Source organism: Daphnia pulicaria, chromosome 6 (assembly GCF_021234035.1).
Source record: "Daphnia pulicaria isolate SC F1-1A chromosome 6, SC_F0-13Bv2, whole genome shotgun sequence".
NCBI lineage: Eukaryota > Metazoa > Arthropoda > Branchiopoda > Diplostraca > Daphniidae > Daphnia > Daphnia pulicaria.
In genome coordinates, this window is record NC_060918.1 from 16,951,356 (window position 1) to 16,976,003 (window position 24,648).

At 39.4% G+C, this 24,648-nt stretch overlaps 1 pseudogene; it reads right to left on the minus strand.

Annotated features, from left to right (window-relative positions):
- Positions 1–7,768: 7,768 nt before the first annotated feature.
- LOC124342121 lies at positions 7,769–10,822 on the minus strand (annotated as a pseudogene).
- Between the last annotated feature and the right edge of the window lie 13,826 nt (positions 10,823–24,648).

Genomic DNA, 24,648 nt, shown 5'->3' on the forward strand with positions numbered 1-24,648 from the left:
CCATGTTTTCACCCAATTTCGTGTTTCTCTCGATATTTGCATAGGGAAAAGAGGGTGTCGCGAAAAAATGTTCGTGAAACGTTTCAGTTAAAAGAAGACAACATGGAATAATTTCATGTGAAAGGTAATTGAACAAGCTACATTTTAATATAAATTGATGTGACATATTTAAAAGAAAATCCGTCAAATTTAAATGTTTTCCGTTATGTTTACGGTTTTATAGACCAAATCCCCAGAGAATCGGCCCGAGGGAAGAAAAGGGAGAAAAGGAAAGTATGATAAAAAGGGGGCCCATACTTTTGTAACGGTTCCTTAACCGTTCACTTAGCGACAGGCTCGACACACTCCTCAATAGGTAGTAGTTGTAAAGCTACCAGCCAGATGCACAAGATCAACACGTATCTGGAGCGTCTGGGAACTGATCTCCAGTCTGTGCCTGCAAGGCACAGCCACGTCAGTAACTCACCACTACTTAAGCGGAGCCCACCTGAGACTCCGCAGAGACAATATGATATACACTGTTACTGTATGTATCATCTAGACTTGTTTCTTATCAATACAAACTGCTCTCTCTAACTCCGTGTACGTGTCTTTGCTACCTGTAACGTGCTGTTACATTTGGTGAACGTGTGGATTGGAGTGAAGCTGACATCTTCAACATCTTTTAGGCCAAAACTTCCATCATCTTCAAAACAGCCCTTGGCTCGACATCGTGGACGCCTTCCTCATTGCGTCTTCAGTCCCCGCACCAACGTGAGTTAAGAACAATCTAGCTGACATCACACTACATTGTTCTGATGCATTAGCCCTGAATTATACCACACCACTCAGCATTAAACTACCAACTCCAACCATACACCCCCTATTACCCATTGATTCACCATTGCCTCAACTATCGACATTCTTCCTACAACCAAACCCGAACCTATCTAATTCTCCAATCATGCGGACGCGTTACAAGACCTTATTATCACGGCACTAAACCGACATGAAGACATCCAGGCCATCTCCTTCTTTGGCGGCAACGCAACGGACCAGTACATATCATCATGGCTCTCCGAAGCAGAAGAAGTTGCGACCATCCATAATTGGGACGATGCAATCAAAAAACAAAATTTTGCTTCAAGACTCAAAGGTCCTGCCTTAAAATGGCATTCTCAGCGCACTCGAGCTCACCCAAACGAAGTCTACGCCGTATGGAAACAAGCTCTGAAAGACCACCTCAAACATCCAGCCGACAGAGACAAGCAGATACAAAAACTAGAGAACCTGACCCAAAAACCAAACCAACCTGTCCGAATGTTTATCGACAAAAATAATAGCTCCTACAACGCTATATACGATGACACTGATAACAATAACTTAGCGATAAAAATGATTTACTCGTCAAGATCCTCCTCAAAGGCATCCTGAAGCCGAGTAAAACACTCATGGTTTTGAACCAAATGCTCCAAAAAGTCTCTACTTGGGATGGTGCACAAAGAGCAGCATTGAGATGTGAAACCACTCTCTACAAAACTCAAACGAAAGTGGAATACTAGAACTCCCTACTTTCACTAGTCCTAATATGTACCTGGATCCTGGTCTGGGCTTCTTCCAACGCCATAGCCAACAACTCAGCACTATCAATTAATTTTTAAAAAGATGGGAACTCCTTGTGTTTTAACCTAGCCTGAATATCGGATTGGAGGCCTTCTATGAATCTGTCCATCATTATTTGCTCTCGTGATGCATTTGTGGTGGGGTCTAGATGAGTGCCTTTTAATGGATGGGCCAAGTGAAACGCCTTCCTCATTCTATTAGCGTACCGCCTCATGTTCTCTTCCGGCTCCCTACTCATTTTATTAAATTCAACACTTCTTTGAGACCTCGTCTCCATGAAGTGAAACAGCTTCATTAACCGAGATTTAACCTCGGTATACGACCTGCCCCTAATTGGGTTGTCGAGTTTAAAAGTATCAAACTCTGCGGCAGCTTCCCCGTACAGCTTGGAACACATCAATTGCAGTTTTCTACTTTCATCAAAATCCCCTAAGGCCAACGCGGCTTCCAGATGAGCTATCCAGTCGTCAAAGCGGCCAGAAGTATCCCGATCACAAAATATTGTAACCGAGATGAGTGCCTGCATGGCTTGCGCCTGCTTAATATTTTTCGCTTTCTCTTCAGGAGTCAAGAAAAAACTGCTTAATTTTTGAGTAGGGTCTTGTGATGGTTCATTTTGTCCTACTGGAGTGTGGCAGGGTGACCGTTATCCATCATATATGGGTGTTAGGGAAACGACCGGTCCTGGCGCGGACGTGACAACTACGGGTATTGTAGAAGATCCTAAATTTTGGAAACCCCCTGCGGAAGGAGAAGTGGTCGGTTGGGTAGCTGGATATGGGGTGGTAACCTGGTTGGTATTTATCTGATTGTTGTTACTGCATAAAGTGGACAGGCAATTTATACTCGGCGAGGCGGCAGTGGCACGAGAAATAATAGATATCCAACTTTGAAATCCTCCCGTGGGAAGAGATCCTGTTTGTTGCGTAGATAGGAGTACATCAGGTGTGGTGGAATTTGAATGGTAGACGAACGTGGGATTCGGTTGGGCCGGAATAGCTGGTGCGGAAGAGGATAGCTCGTGTACTGCGGTCTGAGCTAATGACAGGGCAGTTGAGACGGCGAGTTTGTGGCTGAGGCCAGAAGCGAGCAAATGTTCTAATTCCAGAGAGTAAGTCTCGTCGAATATGTCTTGGTACGGCATTGTGGAGGGGGGGGGGGGGGTTTAAAAAGGTTACCTTACTATTCGCTTTGGAGGTATGTTCCGTTTTCGTGATGGGGGCCAGTTGGAGTGGTTTCTAGTACTGGGGCCGTTGGTCAAATTGGGGCACTTTTTTTAATGTTTACTGAGAGGGCTTCCTTTGTTGGAGAGTTAGGAATGGAGGGGGTGGGCCAATGATGAGATGGGGGGTTCTTCTCGGACGTAAGCTCGCAAGAGTGTACGTGAGTTTGCGTTATTGGTGGAGGAGAGAAAGGACAAAAGGTGCGTCCTTTTCTGTCGTGGTCTCACAGGGCGAAACGTGAGTTACTGGGGGAGAAAAGGGATAAAAAGAAGTGTTCTTTTCTGTAGGAGATTCGTTGATTTTCAACGGTACGGCTGCTTTGTTGCCTGTGGAACAGGATGGAATATGATGAATGGTAGGCGGGGTAGTATGTTCAAGTGATTGCTGTTGGGGACAGTAGAGGAGAATAGTTGATTTGTAGCTCCAGATATTTCAATAATTTTATAGATGTATCTAATTCGGGTCGCGTAATTAGGAGTGCCCGAAGTATGTCTGATAGCTCAGAGTCAGTCAATAGCTCCCTATGATTAACAAGAAAATGGTGCTTGACTTCGAACAACAATTCGTCCTGTGGGACGTCTATTATGGGAAGGTTCCCGTAGTTCAGAAAGAACTTTTGAGAGTTGAAGGAATTGGTCAGGGTGTTTTCGGCTTCGATGATAAGGGTCTCGTTTTGGCTAAAAGAGCCCTTCTTTCTGCTTCCTGTGAGAGGTCGTACCCCTTGAGTTGCTGAGCTAATTCCGCTAGATATTGATAAGCGGCTCTTTCTTTCCCTTGATGCGCGTGAGGGGTTGGGGGTGACGCTGTAAATTTGGGTACCTTAGGCCTGGCACCCAATGCCTCCCAGTTAGAGTGATTGGTTGTGTTTATGCCCAGTTGCTGATTTTCGAACTTCTACGTGATTTCCAGGGGGGAAGGTTGGACGTGCCGGTGGCACCCTCGGTGTGTTTGCGTAAAAAGGAACTCTTGAGTGATTTGGATAGTTTTTTTTAAAGGAGGGTGGGGGATTCATGATAATTGAAAGCTATAAGCGAGGTTTGCCTTGGTAGCGGCGGCGGTCCCATAGGTTGATAGATCTGACCAGTAAAATTCGGGGGGAAGGAAACTGGATTGCTGCCAACATATGAAAGACTTCTCCCGTCTCCCGACCTGTTTCCCGAAAGGCTTGACCGCATGATCACTACTTTCGGCCGACAGGTACCAGGTCTGGGTACGAAGGCTTCATGCGATGCTAGCTATTATGGGTGATATAATTTCGGGGGTACAATAATTTCGGGACTTACTGTTGGTACATGTTACAAAAGGGGGTAACGGCGGTGAGGTGAGGGAGGTGGCGATCTAGTAGGCGGTGGTAGTTGTGGTTGGCGCTAGATGAGGGTGAAGCGGTCGGTCGTGATCCGGCGGAATGCAGCCGTGACTGGGTGAGATGGCGGCGGGCGTGGCTTGACGATCCAGGCAACGTGGTGTGAGACGGGATGATGCGTTCACTACAAGCTGGACCTATGTTGACGGACGCATATAGACGAATATAGAATATGTATTAAATATGTAAAATGTTTAAAATATATAAAATTCAACAAATAACACTTGTATTATTTATTACGTAGACGTCATCCCATGCTCATCGACGATACCAAACGAGGACTTGGAAAACGAAATACACTAAATTGTGGAACGGTCATCTGGCTCTGCAATTATCGGCCCAAAATAAATTCCTGTCCAGGACTCGTCAATCAAGTTGGCAACCACTTCGTCGAAAAGCGGAAGCATTCATGTAAGCCGAAGCAACATCTTAAGGTCAACACAATTTTGTCTTCCCGTGCTAAGGCCTACGCCCTAAACAATGTAAGGGAGCTCCCCTTGAAAATTGTAGAACCCCTTATCGTTGAGACGCTTGAAAATAACCCTAATTGGGAACCGATGGAGCCGGCCGTTTTAGCCAAAGCTGTTTCAAGGGTGAAGTCAAAATTATTCGCAAAAAACCAGAATGATCTTTTCTTCCAAATCCAACATGTACACATTCCGAATGATTTTTACCGTGGGGAAGTTCTGGTTGGGAGTAAGCGTCATCTCATTTTCATGACAGCAGAACACATTTCTTTACTGAAATATGCTGTGAGGTGGTATGTCGATGGAACTTTTAAAATCATCTCAGACAAGCCATTCACACAGCTTTTTTCAATCCATGGTTTCATAAGAAAGGAACACAATCTTAAACAGATCCCGCTTTGTTTTATATTCATGTCTGGGCGGACGGAAAGGGACTACAGAAAAGGTTTTGAAAAGATAGTCGAAATAGTTGGTGGGGAATGCTCCGTGGAAGAATTCGTAACCAATTTTGAACGGGCAATCTGGCGCGGTGCCAAAAACGCACTACCTGGACGAGTAAAATTTCTTGGGTGTGCATTTCACTGGTGTCAAGTTGTTTACAGAAATCTTAAAAAGATTGGCCTTGTAAAGCTTTATAAGCAGAACGAGTATGCACATAAAATATTGAAACGCGTTATGTCACTGCACCTTATTCCACATGAAAAAATCCCAAAAATGTTCAACTACTTAGAAAAAGAAATGGAAAAATTGTTTCAAAAGGGGAATGCTCTTTATCGTAAAAAAATGAACATGTATTGGTCTACAATTTTTTTTTCGTGTATGCTGGAAAAATGGTGTAAAACTGGATTGCCGGAACTGTGTGGCTTCCCGTAAAATGGTCTGTTTTCAACCAACATGTCCGAACCAATAACGATGCCGAAGGATGGCACAATCGCATCAATGAAAGGGCGAGGGCAAAAATAAATTTTTATGAACTTGTCCCAAAACTGTTTTCGGAGGCCAAAATGATCCCATTGCAGAAAAGGTTGCTTTGTAGAGACAAACTTCTAAAACGTTGTCGTAAAGTTACAGCTGGCGTAAATGCAAAATTTATTGAACTGTGGGATTCTTATCCAGCATCCATTTCTTGCAAACAACTGCTAAAAAAGTCTTTGAAATTTATGATAGTGTCATCAACGAACTTAATGATGCAAGATGCTATGATGATGACAAAGACGATCTCAGCGAATAATTGTCTGCAAACTTTTCTTCTCCGTAAATTTGTGTCAAAATAATATCTATGTATATGTATGAAAATAATATACAATTTCCTTCAGATGTTTCTAAATTTTAATGTGTATTTGGGCATTTATAATTGACAAACAATTCTGAAATTTTGTGGAATTGTAACGGCGATTCGGCAAAATGTTGATTCGGCAAGCCACATTTTTGCCGAATCGACCAGCACCCGTAAAATAAGGCATACGATTCCTTGTACTTATGTTGTATCAAACCAATGAATTTCGAATTTAAAAAAAATGTAATTCAGTTTGTTGACAGACATTAGTAGCACTGATTGTATTTGGAAGGTACCAATTTAATAATTTGCAAAAAAACTATGATAATATAAATAATTCTACTATATTAGGTCACACAAATTATGGTAAAGGTGGAAAAAAGAGAGAGCATATTAAACCAATCCTGTATCACATTGTAAAATAAAATGAAAATGTTCTTTATACCTCGATATGTTACAAATACTTAAGTAACATTTAATCTTGTTAAAAAAATTATACTATTTTACTGTTCTCAGCGAAGAAGATAGTTTCTTACATCACCTAAGGAAGAAGGGAAAGTATAGAGGCGGACAACGAAGGTTTAGAAGATGATGAGGAAAGCAATAAAGATGAGCAAGGTGGCGACAAGGGTAAGCAAAGTGAACAAGAAAATGAGGAAAGTGAAGGCACGCAGAGGAAGGAGGAGAAACATAAAAGAAAGTAGCTGAGGAGACAAGCATGTTAGCAGAGATGGTTGGATAACCAACGAAAGAAGAAAATGAAACTGGATACTGACAAATTGTCAGAAGAGTTGGCTGAAAAATTTAGCACAGGTAATTTAAAACAAAATAGTAAAAAAGTAATTTTCCCTAACAACATTTTTTGCAGACAAAAATTCCGAAGACGAATCCGATCCGAAACAATTCTAATGAAGAATCTGGGGAACAATCCTCAGACTCCAAAGAAGAATCTTATTTAGAGATAGTGACTGAGGAGAGTTACGAAGAAAAAATATTCTCAAAAAAATATGACATCCTTGACAAAGAGTACAGTTTCACCGAAAAAAACTAAAGCTCCTGAAAAATCAGATGGGAATTCGCTGCAATTGTTATAACAACTAGATCTTGAAGAATATTCAGATTGAATAAAACTCAAAATGCAAAAAATTATGTTGGTGATAATGATTCTGATACCTCGATATATCACGGAATTGGCATAATTTCAACCTTTATAACTATAAATCGAGAAAGAGTCCAATAACAATTTCAAAATTTCATAAATTATCTTGGCTCTATTATTTTCTTTCATTCTGCTCGTTTTGCAGCAGCGAAAATTATTGATATCTCAAAAAAGTCAGAAGAAATGTCAACTAGCAGTGTTGCTGCAATATTTCCGATTCTGTTGCTGCAACACTGCTAGTTGTTGTTTTTTTCTCTGACTGACTTTGACTCTGACTGACTACCTTTTTTTCTGGCTGACGTGCGACATTGTCGTTTGCCTACAGAATTCTGATTAATGCTCTTATATTAGAGCTCTTTTTTTAGCTTCGCGGCATTCCGACAGCGGCATTCCGAGCATTCCGACAGCTGTTTAGCTGTCAAAATTGGGAAAGTGTGGGAAATGGAATAACATTGTTGGGTGCATCGCCGACGTTGCCAGAAAAAAAAATTGAAGAAAAAGGCTAAATGAGCCTATTACTCCTTTTTCTTTCTTCCCACCTTTCGCTTTGTTCCTAGCCCCCTATATTAGGACCAAAAGTTAAACATAGTTTCCCGCAATGTGGGTAGGTGGTTTTCAAAATAAAATCGCTGTTCGGATTTTTTAGGACCATACTGCACGATTATTGTTTCGGGCGGGTTAGTTGTGGGTGGACCTACTTCGTCGACGGAGTTGGCTTGTATTAAGCTGCTCTTGTTTGCTCTCTTGCTTAGCTATTTCCTACGGTGGGGCTAAAAAACAAACAAATTACAATTAATAAATATGGGAGGGTTCCAACTTCGGAAAACTGCTTACCATTTCCTTTTCATCGTACAAGCGAGTGACCATTTCATGGTCAGTGTACCAACGCTGTTTATCCATAACCAGAGTGGAAGGCGGCTCGTGTTTTTGTCCCATGTCTAAAAAGAAAAGACAACTATAATTAAAACAAAAACCAGCAAAACCTCAATTTTGCATGTTTTGTGCCAAACCAATGATGATTAATTACAGCTGACGACCAAACAGACAGTGTTGCGCAAGGAGCAACTTTGATTCCCCGATGAAATTTGTAGACTGTTCTGTCTTTCGGGGTTTCGTGAACCAAACTCCACGCACTCAAAAATACCTCCTCCTGCAAATTGACGACACATTTTCAGGATAAATTACAAATTGTCTAAAGAAAAAATTTTTACCTCTTCGCTCTTATTGATGAGGCGTATGAATTTTCCATCAGATGCAACTTCATCGATTTTAATATTTGCAGTGGGACTAAAATTGATGCTTAAATCGTAGAAAGCGTTAGAGGAGCATTCTGCGTGGGGCGCCACTTCCAATCTGTTTTTAGAATTACACAATTCATTAATACGAGTTAAAAGGACCTCGTGGAATGATTAACTCACCGGATTTCTTCGATGTAAACTTCCTTGAGCTGTTTCTGATACACTGGCAATTTAGCCTTCAACTAGAAGAGCAAGTGTGGCCGAAGCCGAGGTGGAGACTAGCGGGACTAGTCGTCGATAAGGCCAAGTCGAAACGCCCGGCTGACCAGGTCTTCGGCGTCGTTTGGTCCGGTGAGGATCTCGAGTTCGTCTGTTGAGATGCGGCGGACCCGAGAGCGACTCCGAGTGGCAGGGCGCCTAGAACCTGATTGAGAGGCCGGAGTAGTACTGGCTGCCGCTGGTGGGTCCCGTAGAAGGGCCTCCTCGTCTTCTGGCCCGAACAATTCCCGCTGCCTTGGTGTTTGTCCGGTTGACCTGCTCCGGTGTCGCCCCTCTGCAGTTGGAGTTTTTCGCCTATTGTCCGGAGTCTTGGATCTTGGTGCAATCACGCAGAATTCTCGGGTTTTCTTGGGTGTGCCTTCCCTTATGACCTTAATCTTCAGCGCCTCGAGTTCGGCTTCTGTGATCGAGCTTGATGATGGTACAGGCTGTGATGTCCCAGCGTCGGTTTTTGATCCTTTGCGGAGGGTTTTTCCTTTATTCGGTTTCTCTGTCGGTGTGGTGATCCGAGTTAAAACCGGGCGGAGAGTGCAACCGTCTTTTGTCAGGCTCTGTACCAGCTCTTCCTCAGTGCGTGGGCGTCAAGGGGTAGACGGTAGTGGGGAGTTGTTGGAAGAGTCTCGGTCGACGGGACGTGCAGTTCCTCTGGGGTTGGTAGTTGCGGTAATGGTGTTACCGGCGGAGTTAGGATCCCCGTGCGGATGGCTCCAGTCCGAGCGATGCGCTCTTCCAACGCTCTTTCAGCTCGGAGTCGGGCTGTGATTTTCCCGATGGTCGTGGCTTGGGGGCCTGGTGGTCCAATGAACGTGCCCTCGACCAGTACGCGCTCCTTGGCCGGGATGAGCCCGCCTTGCGTTGGGGCGCAGTTGGCCTGCACAAGGAGTGGGGCGTTTGTTGTGCGTCTGCGCTTGGCGTCAAGTTCCAGGAACCGCTTTTCTAAGTCGAGGGCGTCGTGGTCCAGGAGGGCCTCTTCGTGTATGATGGCCTTACGTTTGGCTGCCTCCCTGGCGTTCAACCTCGACTCGCGGGTGATTCTGGCGTTGTCGGCGAGGATCTGGTCTTCCCTCTCAATTGCTCTACGCTTGTCCTCGGGGAGCCGAGCGACCGCGTCCTTCAGGCGTCTGGCTGCCTCTAGCACCTTCCGTGGTGTTTGCCTTGGTTCCAGTAGTGCCAAGGGTGCTTGGGCGTTGATAAGGTGGAAGAATAGTAGCTCAAAAAGATATTCCAGTAGACGCCAACACTCCCTAGGGTCCCCTGCGGCCACCAGAGTTTTGCCGTACTCTTTTATGGCGTCGATCGGAGCGACTAGGTCGGCTGGCGGAGGAATAAACCGGTTGGACACTGCAAGTCAAAGAAAAGGTTTCTGAATTAGAATCGGCTCGAGGAACCGGTTCGAAGGACCAAAAATTATATTATACTCGCACTATTAATTGGGACTACGGAAATTACCTTGTGTTCCATATTAGCTCTGACCATGCCACCTTTTAATAGATCAAGGGACTCTTTGAGCTGATCATAACGTTTTTTCAAGCTGCTGGAACTTTTTATTGGCTTGAATGAGGTCTCCATGGGTTTTATTGTACTTATTTGAAAAATAATAAAAAATTAGAACCATTAAGAAAACAAATCCATTTTTGATAAAAACTCAACTAACTTGCGAATAACTTTTGCCAAATAAGCTTTGTCCCGTCCTGCTTCCAGCTCAATTTGTTTCTTATCTTTGGTTGTTTCTTGCAAGATTTGATTGATGCGTTGTATTTCTTTATCCAACAAAGTCGCCTCCCTAGAAATAATGTTTTTAGTGGTTAGTGGTCTTTAGCGATAGTGTCCACTCTTTCATCCATCTACCCCGCACTTTTTTTCAACTGCGCAGTTTTTGAGGGCGTGCCATGATTCCAGACACTTAAAACAAACATTATTTTCCTTAACCACTTTTGATCTTTCTTCCACTAAGTTGTCTTGGAATCTTTTGCAGTCTCTTGTAAAGTGCGGTTTGTCACACTGAGGAATTCCTTCTTCACCAACGCTCTTCCAGGTTTCGAGTTCATGAAGACCACTGGCTATAGACCTCCCCCCCCCCCTTCTGCTCTTGGCGGTCATTCAGATGAGTGTTGGGAGTAAAAGCACGATCACTGCCGGCTCGAACACAGCATTCAGCCATGACGCAGTTGTCGAGCCAGTTATTCAGGTCGATGAGGTCAGGAAGACGATCCATGATGGTGTAGCTGAACTCAGCCCAATGGCTATGGAAGAAATGCGGAAGCTTGTTCACGACGTGTCCAAAAATGGTTTTTGTCTTACGAAAACTTGATTTTTTGTGATTTAAAAAAAAGCAGTTTTCCTATAAGCTTCTCTCAGCTGTTAGGAAATTTTAGGTAGTTACTGTAATAAATGGAAATAAAGGTGCGCTTCTTTTACGGTGAAAACTAACTATAAGAACATTCATCACTATAAGTTTACTTCAATCAATATTAAAGACTATATACATACTGCTGTCTTGGGCATGAAATATAAGAAATATTGATTATGATTTATAATTACTATTTTCTAATTTTTTCTGCGAAAGATGCGGATACAAAAATAAGGGGATTCCTCGACGAAAAACAAAAAGTTATCAAGTGCATATAATCCAATAATGAACACCATAGACCATTACTGTATTCAAACGCTCAGTATCAGTATCTAATCTGGTGAGGAAAGTTTCATGCGTAGGCAGCTTGGCATCTGTAACCTAACGTTGAATTATCAGCTAACTAGACGTTGACTAGACGAACCTACAGAGGTATTACTTGGTTTTAAGACTTAGTTTTAAAGAAGAGTCTCGTTCTGCTAATTTCTTGACATTGTTATGACCTGTCTCACGCTAATAAGTGGAATTGGATCAGGTCTTAACTATTTGACGCTAGTCACCAAAAATGAATAATTACCCAGAAATTTTTGACAATAAAGAAACTCTAAACCAGATTTGTTTGACATTAAAAATGAAATTGTGAACGAAGAAGAATAATACAAAGTAAATTAGGAGGATGTTGCAGTCAAGGGAAATTTTGAACAAGAATCTGGAGTAACAAAGGATGGGTATAATGATGTTGAAGAAGAGAAAGACAAAAAAGACAAAGTAAAAGAAAAAAATAGGATATCCAGAATCGGAAATGGACGGTTTTCTAGACGCCTTTTATTGACGACTATGATATCCTTGACATATTTAACGCCTCGGAGGAAGAAGAAGAAGCTCCTCCCCCAGGTCCAGATTTTCCACCTGTTCCAGTCCATCACCCTGATAACAGGATTTTTTAAAATTTTGATCTTTTGATTTTTCAAACTTTTGTAAAAGAAAATTTACATTTCTCACTCGCCGTTTTGACTATCTTGTTTCTTTTTAAATAAAATTTGTTGAAAAATTTCCACCTGCGCATTTTTTTTACGTTTGTTTAAGGAATTCTTGATATTTCATTAAAAAATGAAAACGTAGCATAAGCTAACTTTAGTCACAACTGCACATATTGGAAATGCCACGGAACGGCAGTTTTTTATTTTCATAGGATATTCAATACGTATCTTAAATTACCCAAAGGTAATTTAGATTTTAATATTTACATATATACCAGTTTTGGTACAAGTGTAAATGAGTATAAACCAGTGAGAGATTGTAAAAACAATTCAACCCCAAGGGTTACAAAAGGTTCCGGCCTAAAAGTGGACCACGGTCTTACGTCCAGGAAAGAACGTAAAAAAGTCGGACCGACCTTAACCTTAACACAATTCGGACGTTGCGTTGTAGTAAAAGATACGATGTTGATTTTCAATTTTAAAAGTGGTGGGAAGCCCACCGCAGTTCAGTTGGTATTGCTCATCCTTCTCAAAATACTGATCGCGAACCACAGGTCTAAGTTTATAGTGATTGTATTATGTGATCCTGTTTTGTTTGACTGAAAACCTACTGGTGTGTTCTAATCTACTCTCGTGTTGAATCTGTGATTGATTTCCCCCTTATTGGGAGCCCGCGGGTGAACAGGTGTGGCAAGTGAGCGCTCACCCATGGGACTGGCACTGGGAGATAGACTTATTTAATTGATTAAGCAATCTCCATGCCTCAGTACTGTTGGTGTAAATTCAATGGGAATTCATCCCACCAAGTAAGAAAGATGGCCCAGACGGGCCAGTGTTCTGCGCTACCTTGTTGGCCGTCGACTTATCCTGCCTAAGTTTTTATAGTGAGTGCATTTATAGATCTGTGTATTATATAGGGATATTAGTACATATGTTGATGGTACTCTCTGCGGAGTCTGGGGAAAGAATCCACTTTTATACTGCAGAAAACGTTGACGTGGCTTATGCAAATAATAGCAAAAGCTATTGCGTGATGTGCACGTTATTGTCAGTAGATAATGATGATAGACTCTAATTAAGAGAACATATAGTTACCTAACGTGGTTAGCAACAGTTATAACACAACTGTTACACATATTAAAAAGTTATTACAACCTTTGTTTTCCTGTCTGGAAAAACACGTTGGAAAACTACAAAATATTTGTTATTGATCTTATAGATTCCACGAAATGGCATGTTTTGAACTTTTTCACAAATTAAGATAACTATTCGTTTGCCGTCTGCAAACTTTTACGTAAATCGCTCAGTACGGAACATTGGCATAATTTTGTATGTAACTACTTATAATTCAAAAGAAACTACATCCTATTGGAATTCGTGTTGGTTAACATCTGAAATTTCAGTCAGTCATTCAGAAAGCAGACTCCAGATAACCCACTTCTTGCCTGCCCATTCATTCCTGCTCATGTTATTACCCAAGTTATCTGAATCTCGTAACTATCTTTAGTAAATTCCATTACTTAACTTGAAAAAAACATTTGGAAAATCAAATATTGTATGTATTGTTAATATTGACATGTATTTTGAACATCAAATGTAAGGTTTAGTCATTTGTTTAGTTATCCATGTATTTAATTTATTTAATTTATTTGTGATATATTTCTACGGTACGGTTGTTTAGTCTAAACCATCAGCTTCAGACGAAGGACATAATCCATGGATTCTGTGTACCAACAAAAAACTATTACGAAACAATTGAGTTGGGGAAGGCTCTGGATAAGCAAACTTCATATCTACGTGGATTATCCTCTTCATCTCTAAGTGGTCATATAAGTCCTAATACTATATACCTAATGGTGCTAATACTTTGCTACGATCTTCCATCAAAAGGACGGTGCTCTTGAGGTTTCAAGTTCACCATACTTAAAACATTCATTCTGGATGATTTATATGACAAGGAAAAGAGTAACCATTTTCACAATTGTGGTATTAATGTGTGTGTTTCCCTACGAAAGTACCACAAACAACGGTGAGACCAAATACAAACACTTTTTAGAATGAAAACAAAATGTCAATGTTCAATTTAATTGCAAATAAATGTTCGTTTGAAAATTTTTATAATGGTAGTTACCCTGAAACATTCACTTGCAAACTACCCGACAATAACAAAATTCTTAACTGGTTGAATGCTTAAAATATCAACAAAAGTGGATGCTTTTATGTTCCCCACAGCCCGTGTGCCCGCAAATGATTCCTGTCCCCACTTCTACTCATCATAAACATATTTCGTATGACTTTTGAATAAAAGGAAGCCCTCCAAGGATCTGGAGGTTGGGAGCAAGGGGAGAAAAGGATAGGGAATAATTCGCGTATTTTTAGGAAGTGAACCTCTCCAAGATCCTCTTCTTCGTGAGAATCCTCCCCAGTGATAAATTTCTCCAAATTAGATTCCTCCTATGAGTAAAAATATTTCTCACCGTAGTACCATTCCGCATTGTCTGGCTGGCATTTTTTTGGCTGAAATTGTCTTACTCGAGGGCGCAATAGGATACATTAAGTGGGAATTCCACGTTTAATTATAATTTATTACTTACTGCTTGGCCAAAAGGTTAACATTTCTTCAAAAATATATCTAGGGTAGGTCATCTAATTGGGAGTAATGGTAAAAATCGAAATAAAGTTTATTGAATAATGAATTAAAATAAAAGCAAACAAATTCTTTCCTAAAATACAGGTAATTACAGGAGACAAATAAATATTTGAGGGAGAATACATCATGGAATTTTAAAACGTTATATTTTTTACTTTTTTTATGGAGATTAGTTATAAACTTGAACTGAAGCTGCCCGAAATATATGACGAACTCATGTCAAAATAATACATAACTGGAAAATTTCCTTTGGAACAACATTCAACAAATGCAGCGAACTGGAAATTAAGGAAAGTCAAATCCATTAGGATTATTATGAAGGGAGCAGGGAGCTATACTAGAAGTAGCAAGCTCACACACATTATTTATTTTATTATTTGGAAGTGCAGTACATTTTGATAGCAGGGCAAAATGTTTCCCGGATATGTAAAATTTGTAAATTTTTTAATAAGAAAAAACTTCTGTGGATTTGAGAAATTTTCAGTCGAATTAACAATTTTTAAAAAAAATATGGCGATATTTGTTTGAATTGATACATTAGCAGCCTGTGCTGCACTTCTTGTCAAATATTTATCAATCTTGCTGTCAATATTGCTTACACTATTTTATCTTCCTTCATAGCACGCGATTCATTTCGATTACGAGACCATCACATTCAGGAGTAAGATCGTACTTTTCTAAAAAATATCTTATCTTTAAACCTTTTAAATGTTTGCTTAGTTCTAACCTTGTTTTTATTTTATTTTTTTGCTTTCATGATCCTCTTTTATGGCTTCATCATAACAAAACCAAACCTATAAATGATTCAATTATCTTATAGCTTCTAAGCTATAAGGCAGCCGCTATACAATCTGCTCGACGAAAAAGTCTCAGTAAGTTCAAACAGAGGCAAGAGGACAACTCCCGGACCCAAGTCTGTAAACTTGAAAGACTCGTCGAAACTTATCTTTGAGAACAGTGAAGATGTGTTTATAAATGATCAACCTATATCCAATTCCAGTCGTGACTTCCCCACAAGCACCTACAGTTCATCCTAGGCAGTACCATCCAACTATTAGCCCTTGCGGAAGCCGAGGTTTTACCTCGGCACCGATCCAGCCGAGGGAGAACATCGCGACTTGGAATCTAGTGACTTGGAGCTTGAACCTTGATCTGAAAACTAAAACGTTTGACCCTGCAAGTAAGTAAATAAATAAATTAAAATTAATATGTGAAAATCCAAAATATCCCACTTTATCTTTTAGGGCCCCAGATTGCATTAATGTTACCTCCAATGCTCTGACATAGGAATGTGAAGAATCTTGAAATAGAAGGTAATAGAAGAAAACATAAGTTTGATAAATATTTCAATAATTAACTTTTCTTTTTTACAATGTAACCCTCTTAAAAATTTGTAGTTTTCTAGAGAGGCTTAGGATAATTCACAGGTGGAATACATGGATCCAGAGGAAGAAAAGGATTCGAAATTCGAATGAAGATCTATGGGGACTGTGATTACACAGATCACAGTCTGATTCCAAGAAATCGCTCTCTGATTCTTCTGAGGAAGATGAGGAAGAAGAAGAGGAAGAAGATGAGTAAGAACAAGATCAAGAATTTGGAGGTTCAAAGAAAGCTATTCAAGCAAACAATCTACAATTGCAAAAAGGGGCCCGCAATGGAAGATACACAAACAATTAAAAAAGGTTAAAAAAAAGGTTTTTAAAAACAATTAAACTTCACCCTTTTCGTCTTTCGACTTTCGGCCCTAAGGGCAAAAGAGGGGTATAGGCAGCACGAAAAAGGGTGAAAAGGGGGGGGGGAAGGGGGAAATTTATCACATTTTAAGGACCGCCCACCAAAAATGGCGTAGGGTTCGTTTTAAAATGGGGGGAGCTAATCTCAACTTTGAAGTGAGATAACGTGGGAAAATGTTTTTTAAATTAAAAAAAATACCATGAGAATCAGCGTGAAAAACTGATTTTAATGGTATTTTTTCAAACGAATCCCTTATTCATGCACCCACCCTATTTCTGTTTTTGACAAGCAGCTAACAGGTTAGATCCAGAAGTTTATTTGTGACTGACACCTACGCTTATCCTGTCGAAAATTTCAGTGCTTAATAAACTCGTCCACCAAGTAAGAGCTGGAGTTCTAGGCGGGCGTTACTTTTGTTGTTTTTGGACGTCCCAAAAACAACGTTTTTGAACAAAAACTGATAGAAAAAATTCTAGCTTCAAGCCTGGTGGATGTCCATTTGTGTTACATTTTTTGCTCTTAAAATGAACGTAAAAAAATGGACGTATATTTGCAGCCAATGGATTTCCAAACTAGGCTGAAAAACGTAAAATTATGTACAAATAATATTTTAATAATTTCTATTTAAGTTACGAGTCTGAAATTTTTATCACCCATTATCAGTTTTATCACTAAAGGTCTCGTTGACCAATGGTCTATTTCAATAGGATAATTCGTTATTGTAATTATGATTCGTTAATGTATAAAAAACTTCCTACTAGTACGTCTGTTTTCAAGACAAATACATTTTTGCTCGTCGACGATTAGCAAAGCGTAATTCGATCGTTTTTCTGCTAAGACTAGCAGTCAGGACAGTGAGTGATATTAGGTAGGATTCGAAGCAACGGGCGTCGTTGGTTGCACATCTTTTTACATTACAACTCTATCCCTCCGTTAGCCTTTTGTATATGGATGCTTACCTAGTATATTTAAGAGTCATATGTAGCATCATACGTTACGAGATCTGTCCTACTAGCGTGTATACAATTTATTAAAAAAAAACGTAACATAATCTAGCTTCTGGTACAAAATCTTTTAGATATCGTGACAATAACGCAATCTTGAAAACTAAAGAGAATTTAAATTATTTAAAATTCGGTCTCTCAAAGTTTTTTATTGATAAATGGTAGAAGAGGAGAGAGAATTCTGCTTTCTACGAATGATTTTAGAGGGGTCCGGTCCATATTGTTTGATTATGTCTTGGTTTACCGGGTTATGCGGAATTTCTAGAACTCTCAACTCAGCATACGTTTTTTGGCACTACTCATGAAATCAAATTTCTTTATAGTAAGCCGTCCTTCATTAATATGATTTTTAGATCTTAATTCAGTATTTTCAATAAAGTAAGTTACAGATACATTTTGTAAGAAAAATCTATTTTAGTTTGTAACTTACTTGCCTCTCTTTCTCTATAGTACTTCACAAATTTTTAGCATTTCCTTTCTGAAGATCCAGGTAGCTGATGCTCGAGGTGAATCAAGTATTCCAAAACATCTTCCGAATACAGATATTATCAAGGACGTTGTGAGATCGGGCCAAAAACCGGATTGGAGATAGAGCTCAACCGTGGCTTCTGTTTTATGCAGACACTTTGTACACTGGATTAAAGAATCTGAAAGATCAAATCAACCTTCGTAATAAACAATAATTAGTTTCATTAAAAAATATATGTTTGCTTAACAATCAGTAATACCATCAAAAGTAATGACCATAATCGACTTATTACCGGCGAGGTATTTTTGTTCCCCTTTACTTAGACAGTTGGAGCATTCCATTGGACAAAAGACTGGAACAAGAATGTCTAATAATAAAGCGTAACTATCAAAATATTCAAAGACACTTCTGTAAATAACATGCATACTTTTTCAAAAATGTTATCGTCGGCATCCAAGATTTGGTTTAAGCGGAAAAAAAATAGTCAAATTTCAAACATGATCTATTGTAGAAAGGCCTAGTTTTGTTATGGTTTTAATCAAAATCTATGCACAAAACTTATTTGCAAGATGAACATCGTATACAACTTAAGACTGCCTTTTGGCATTGATGAAACCTTTGTGAAAAATTTGGAGCTTCATGCATTATAAATGCAGCCATTAATTCTTCTCTCCTCACATCCCAAGAATTGTCAATATCCTGTCTTTCCGACCACTTTTCGTGATTTCCATTTTTTTTTCTTGTTCTGCTTGTTATGCAATTACATTTCCTCGCAAATCTTTCTCAGTCTTTCTTGATGAATATTCGCCGCTTTACAGTTGTTGTAAAATATGTAAAATTGTAGTTACAATAATTTTGACTTGAGCGTTACAATTTTCAGCTGGTATATTATTGGCCACTTTAAGTAACTTTTCTTTAGCATCTGATTACAACTTAGCCTTAATCATTTATTATTCTATTGTTTAAACATTTGTAGTTTGCCAAGATACTCATTAATAATGAATAATTGTTTTTATTTCTGTTCATATAGTAATATACTCCACTAGTGAAGAATCAGAGGATGAAGACCAAACTGAAGATGAAGTTCGTAAACACGAAAAAGAGAATCCAGTTGCTGAAGTCCATGAGAAAAGAGATAAGATGAAACAACAAATTGTCAACGGCGATGAAGCAAAAACACACGATGAAGAAAAATGATGGCTACTCAAAAGAAAGCAATAACGTTGCCGTATGAAACATTGTCTTTAAGAAACGTCAAGTTGAAGAAATACGTGTGGAAAAACAACAGCCATCCAATAACTAGAATTTTCTCACTTAAACATTTCTAGCGAGAAAAAGCTGAATTTTAGCTGGTTACAAATCCGATTACCTAAAACTTTCGTACGGGTTTCGCAGAAATAGTTTTTTTTTCGAAAAGATGTTGGTCGTTTCGGGGAATAGCAGGGTGCCACTTGTTTTGCAAAATGTCGTTTTGAGGTGTCGAGAAAAATTTACCCTTTGGGCTGTTCCCGGGTTGTGACCAGGTTTGGGCACGATCACCACTTTTTCCTTAAATTTTCCATTCAACTCCGAAAGCCAATGAAATCTCTGGGTATGTTTTCCTATCGAATCCCGGAGATGAGGACATTACATCTATCAACATAACATCTCTTAGATGGGTTGACGTTACATTCCCTCCCTATATTTTCGATATAACGCTAAAACGCACCTGTGTTGGTTTTTACCTTTTTCTAATTTTCTTACGTTGAGGAAAAATGTAACCCTTCGCCCTCCATTACAAATATTGGGTGACCACTCGTCCTTATCAACAGCTCTGGTGGTGACATATTTGGTGCCTATTGGATCCTATTCCACCAGTTGGTGGACCAGTTGGGATGTTAAATTGGCTGGACAAAGACGAGTGCATAATTGCCACCTTGAATTGAAATTATGTTTAGGGCCTGTTCGATGTCATTGCCCCGAATGCAACCCCTGTTCTTGACCATAACCGACAGGACAATGCGAGAGTGATCCACTGGACTTACCATGTAGTTGACGGATCAAATATCTTGGCCGTTTAAGTTTGAACTGGCACCGATTTAGAGACGGTGAACTGGAAGACGAGCTGGACGAACTTGAGGAAGAACTCGTTGCAGTCGGTGATGTGAACCCGACCGACCGTTGACGAGTCTGGATTGGATGCACCCAGTTTGTAATAATTTTTCTCTGCGAAATCGAATGAGCTCTTTGTGGCCACAACGCCCGTCTCCGAGTCGATGGTAAAGAAATCTTTGTCATTGCCGCCGATAATGGAATATTGGATGATTCCATATTTGGCTGAATCAGCATCAAATCCATGACCAGCATAACGGAATACAAGAGTCCGTTGCGAGAACTGTTGCGACCACTTTAATTTATCGGTGGATTTTCAGTCCTAGGATGCGATCGATTTGGTTCACCGAAAAATTCTCTTGCCCTGGACATCAAAATCAGGCGATTAGTAAGATTATTAGATTGGCAAAGATTTTTAGCCTACGATCACAGTTCCATGCAAATATTATGAAATAACAATTATATTTTAAGATTTTAAGATAGTTGTAGAAAAATATTGACATAGTTGGTAATCTTGAAAATAATCAGCTTTGACATTCCAGCCAGATTAACTCAGAATAGAACGCTAATGTAAACATAAACAGGTAATAATGACATATATCTAAAGTCAAATTTTGGCGTATTACCTATTCGAGGTCCAGCCTTGATCAAACTAATACAAAATATTACATTTTCAAATTGTTGCTACTTTGATGAGGGTTTTCAGTTATTTGTTTCAGCTTCACAGTTCGATTTGATTTAAAAAATTCCTTGTCGAATCCTAAAGAAGTTTTAGGATAGTGGAATATCCAGCGTGAATTTTCCATCACGGCAATAGAACAGAAATACAAAAGGAACATCGAACAACAGTTTCCGTTTTTTTTTAAATCGGATGCCTGAAACGACTACATATCCCCTGATCTTGGTTTGGCGTTCTCTGTTGAGGAATGAACTTGGAAAAAAAGTAAATGCATTTCTATATTTAACCTATTTGCCTGCGCATAAGACAAATTAAAAAAGATATCGTAATTTTTCTAAGTTTTTTGTTTACTAAAAATTAGCAGGTAAAATTCCTTGGCGCTTATTTATTGCAAATTCAAGTTACAAATTTTTAACTTTACAACTAGATCAATTTGTTTTGTAAACTTTGAAAGAATGTGTGTATTTAAAATAAAAACACTAAATATTGTTTTGTTTTTTTAATAATTTTAATGTAATCACTTCACTGTATGACTGTCAACAAATAATTTTGCTGGCAAATGTTAATTTAATTTAAACAGATATAGCAATAGTTAAAATGGTATACCGACGTTTCGGACCCTACCATTTTTGCCCCATACCTTTTCGGCCCTTTTTAACCATTACGGGCCGGGGCCGAAAATGTCCAAAACTGGGTCCGAAATGGCTTAATAAAATAAAAAAAGTTTGAAGAAAGAACGAAATTTGTATTATTTATTTTGCATTGATATAGGCATAACATTATTATTATGGTGACTCAATCGATTATTACATGTTATTTCACGTGGCCATTAAGATACTGAAAAGCTCACACCACTGTAATACCTTTGCAAGCTATGCCGAAAGCCTTCTGGAGAAATTCGCTAGTGATTCCATTAGAATTTATACAGACAAAGCGAGACGGGCTCTTGTAGCAGAAGGATTTGACTATCAACTGCTGGCTGCTTTACCGCTATGGAAACAAATTTCAAAAAAGATGTCGAACAGTCCTATAGAGGGAATAGGGGTTCTAATGATTCCCGCAGAGCTTTCACAAAATCGTTGGATTTCGAACGATTTGCGTCTGTTAACTTGCCGGATTCACCAATTCTGCTCCAATTCGTTTCTTGATAGTTGAAGTGAGATTGTTGATTAAACCAATATAAGCTAGAATCACATTACCAATAGTTTCAAAACTCGCATACCCGTTAAAAACAGTACATATCTTCTAATGTGGGTATGGGACATAACTAATCATCAACTAAAAGACTTAAAGGACTTTGGGGTGCGCCTGGGAAGGGAGGGAAAGAGTTTTGTTGACAAATCGGTGACTTATTGTCGAGATAATCATTCGGGATCATGTTGGCTAATCACTGACGGATTCGCTTCCCCCTTTCTCATGGCTTTCTTTTACTTACTTTCTGTCGTGATTTTTTTCTTCCGTGGGCAACCTGGTAGGCTGCACTGACGGTCAGAATAAAAACAGAAATAAAAACAGGAAATAGATGGGAGACAAACTGAGTTAAAAGATTACAATAAAAATGTTAAAATAAATTTAGCTGGATAACTCCTGTGGTGGGTGTAGAGTGCATCAGAGTGTTGGACATTTGTTGGCATCTGTGATTATCAGGAAGTAAAAAAAAACCAGGAAATTAAATTTTGTTGAATGAAATATCACCATGACAACCTTTGTTCATCTCCCCTGTCCCTTTTATTTTATGAAAAAGTGAAACTCTTTTCCCCCTTCTCTGCTGACTGTGATTGAATAAATTGTTCTTGACTCTCAAGCCTGTTGGTTGCAATGTAAGCCGGGACTCACTGTGACTCGCCAGGCGTTGATAAAAATAATTTTTTTCGAAGACAAAGAAAAAATTGTATGTTTTTTTAAATATATCTATTCATATCTATTCGAAAATGACTAAAATCAGTTAAGGTAAATAAAAAATGAAAAATAACCAATAAATGAGGAATATAAAAAGTGAATCGGTTAATAGGTAAATGGGCTCTTAATAATCATTACAAATTGCTAACAAGATATCCTCTAGATGTGACATTTCCTCAATACAAAGACACCATGCAGAAAGATATCTAACTATTTATGTATTTACCAGATATTTAGATATCGAAAAGAAATGCTTAATATATATTGTTCTACTAGGGATAGCAGGTCTTTTAAAAAGTAGTAACACCTGCTTAATGCCATGATACTTGCGTTGTCAGAGGAAAATCCAATAATATTGCGGAGTGGAATAATGGCTTGTTCAAATTGTCCTACAATAAGATTTTTCAGTCCTTTTTCAGAACAAGGACGCACAAGCACAACTTGTGCTGTAGCGTCGACAACTTTTGTTAGAGCAAAGGATTTTTGTCAGTTTTAAGTTGAATTTTGCAGTGGTATTGGATTGTTACAATATCATATTTTTTGTTAAAGTCCTGCCAGTACCATCCACAATTATGAAGCTCATAGCGGTCATGCTGACCGAAAAAAATTTGATATTAATCCAGTTCCTTTTGTTCCTACTGCAAGATAACTTTATCGAGATTCACGAGTCAGGAATTTTTTAGCACTTGCTGCAAGGAATCTTGAATAGATATGGGCAAATTTTTCTTAACTATTCATCTGCATAGGGCTTATTCCAAAGATAAACTCTATCCTCATGCAATGCTTCTCTACGTAAAATAGAACCCACTGCTGTGTCATCGTTTCTAGTTGATGGGTGGTGAAGCAAAATTTTCCAAATGCTCAGTTGATTCTGAATGGCTGTTTGAAATTGTCTTGAAACTTTTTTTTACATAATAGCTGACAAAAAGTCTTCATTTATCTTTCAGGGTCAGGCTTTGAAAAGGGTATCGCTTTCCCATTTTTGAGTAAGTGATTGTTTATAACCCCTTTTCCGTTTTTTCCCAATTATTGACTCGCGGGGCACTTTGCCTGCGATGATTGTTAAACACAGCTTTTTGCAATATTTCAATTTTCTGTGAGTGAAAGACTCATTGCATGGCTAGAAAATTCAAAAACATTATCTGCCACCATTTTTCATGACCTGAAAACTGTAAACGCAGCATTACATTTTAAATTGGTCATCGAATTTAAACAAAAGTGACTTTTGTACATCAATGAATAATCTCAAATAGTTTATCAAAAGTGTAGGTGTAACTGCTATAATTTGAAGCCAGATGTCGGAATAGAAAAGACTTGTACTCGGTATGATTTTAAGGGGAAGTTTACGGCCCTCATACTAACCTTAATCTGCTCTACTAAGATTCGATCGCTAAGTGTGGTCTGACAATTTTTCTTTCACTAGATGTCTACTTAGTCAAAATGATGTGGTTTGTCTTCAAAAAGGACGCTGACAAGGAGTGAATTAATCGGGTTGAGGATGCTTAGTGTTTCATAAATTTTGATCTTTAGGTTTCTCGTTCTAATTTCCTCCTTCTAATCTTTCGCAACGTGTTGTGGTGTGGTTTAATTCATTTTTTCGTAAATTTGAACCGGTCTGTTATGTCCCTGTCTCCCCCGTTCGACGATGGTGGTGCTGCGGGGCCTGGGGGCAGGATGGCAGTCTCGCTTGCACCTTCGTGTAGTTCACATTCTTGTGGTCTTGTTTGGCTCATCTAGAAATACAGTGGCGTGGCTTAATGGACACGCACCCAGACTTAACATGGCGCAGTTGCTATCTTCAACCTACTGTTCTTAAAGCCCTCACCAACTTACTGAAATTTACGATATTAGGATGCCACCCATTCTTATGCCCATATTCCCCACGCGGTGCGTGGAGGACGCCATTGTTCTCACTTTCCATGCTGTCTATGGAGGCCGCCATTTTGTTGTGTGAATTTTCGTGTGGTTCCTCCCATTCTTCAGGCGGAACATTTTATCTGTGAACACCGGTGAACTCGTGTTGCAATCGTTGTCGGTCTGCCCAATCGGGGCCCCAACAGCGACCATTTCATCGCGTGGTGCCACTATATTGCCCATTTTGGCGCGCAGTATCTCCTGACTATTTTCTCGATCTGTGTGACAACTTTGTGCTTCGGTTTGAACCACAGGGTCACCGACGAGT